Here is a 1,927-nt window from a genome sequence, read left to right on the forward strand (position 1 = left end):
GAACTCCAAACTCTTCACATTTCCATAGTGCATAGTGCAACAACTTAAAGTTCAAAAAGTCAAAACACTTTCAACGCAATAAGACTTTGCCATTCTTCTTCATAAAGGAACAATTACACATTGAACCACTTTCAAGAGACAGATTTAAACAATAGTAGCAAGTCAAAGCAGCACAGGGTGGATAGCCTGCATTTTAGACCCTAGTATTGGTCAAACTGAATCATACTGTTCCCATAATGCAACATGGTAGCAGCTTTCATTAGACCTTCCCTGACACATTTACACCCATGTTGTTCTTTCAAAAGCTCCATCTAGAAGATTTTGTACAACTGTCGTTACATGCTGAGCGACTCTCCAAGACAAGTAAACTGACCTTTCTGTTTAAAATTGGTGGAGTTCCTCTTTAAGCATATTACCAATATCCTTGTTTTTAAGTAATATGGAAAATATATTTTTTTTAATGACTCAATTTAGTTCGTGCTTATGCTTGCAGGAAACCTGGATTGGCTTCCAACATTACCAGAAAGCCTGAGTTTCAGGTTTCTGTTCAGTGTTTGTTAAACCTGCTCTCTGGATTGGGCTGCTGCTCTGGCTGCTCTGATACAGAACAGCCTGAGATTTGGAGCAAAAGTAGCAATGTGGCAGGGACTGATAACCTGACCTGACCAATCAGTCAGAAACCAAAAGGTGATGTCACACTCACCTGATTCACAACTGTCTGCCGACAGGTTTCCCTGTACCTGAAAGGAAAACTTTTAAAGTAATCAGCAAACCAATGAAAAGACCATTTTTGTTTTCAGGCTTGCTGATCAGGTGGGCCGGCTCTGTGGTCGGCATGAAGCTGGACTCACGGTGACGGTGGCAGAGAGGAGGACACTGGACAAACTGTTTGACATTATTGACAATGCCAGCCCCCCCCTGCACACCGTCATCAGCAACCAAATGATCTTGTTCAGTGGAAGGCTGGTTCTTCCCAAGTGTCAGACCAACAGCCTCAAGAACTCCATTGTCCCTCATCCTCTACAACTCCTCACTCGGGGGTGGAGGAAATAGGATAAAGAGGACAGAACAGAACAGGAAAGAATGGTAGCCACTCTTTTAATGTGCAATCACTTAATTATTAATCTACTTACATACATACCTGGACACTCTAACTGCTCTTAACTGTTTTATTTATGCTAAAGGTCTTTTTATAGCTAAAAGTTTATTGTTTATTTAACCATTTTGATAATTGATTAATCCTTCTTTCATTTCTCATTTGGCAGCCTTTATAATGAATAAAGATTTTCTCTGTAATATAAGATAATATATTACTATACACATATAAAACTGAATTTTAACATACAATACATACATTAGCTTGGGCTCTTTTTACTATTTTCTAACAATTTATTAATTTATAATTTATTTTTTGATCGAATAATTTAAAAATATATCTGGCAGATTAATTGGCATTGCTAAAAGCAGAGAGATTCTGTTTTCCAAGTTTACCATGGTCAATTGTTTTACTTTGAAGGCAAAATTGCCCTACATGCGGTATTGCTCTGGTAATCTCTGTCTGACTTGACTCCATTGAGAGCCTCCCTCTTCCGTATGCCTCATGGCTCGCCCATCGACTTCTGTTCGATATACTGTAACTGCAGACAGCATTTCCCAAGATGCACTGCAACACAGCAGGGGAAGAGCAGTAGTGTGATGGTGATAGTTTATGACAGAATATAACACCAATTTTTCCTAGAAGGGCACGACTACAAACGTCACTCCTGGGGGACCCATACACCCCTCCCATAAGCTTTCATACCAGGGGCCCTCAGTGTTAAAGTATGCAGTTGGATCATTTTTAAGTGGAGCGTGCGCAATTATAGAACAATTATCCCACAGCATCAGCAAACAGTCACAATGAGTGATAGAAGTCGGACAGGTCCTG

This window comes from Etheostoma spectabile, chromosome 5 (genome assembly GCF_008692095.1).
Source record: "Etheostoma spectabile isolate EspeVRDwgs_2016 chromosome 5, UIUC_Espe_1.0, whole genome shotgun sequence".
In the NCBI taxonomy this organism is placed as follows: Eukaryota; Metazoa; Chordata; class Actinopteri; order Perciformes; family Percidae; genus Etheostoma; species Etheostoma spectabile.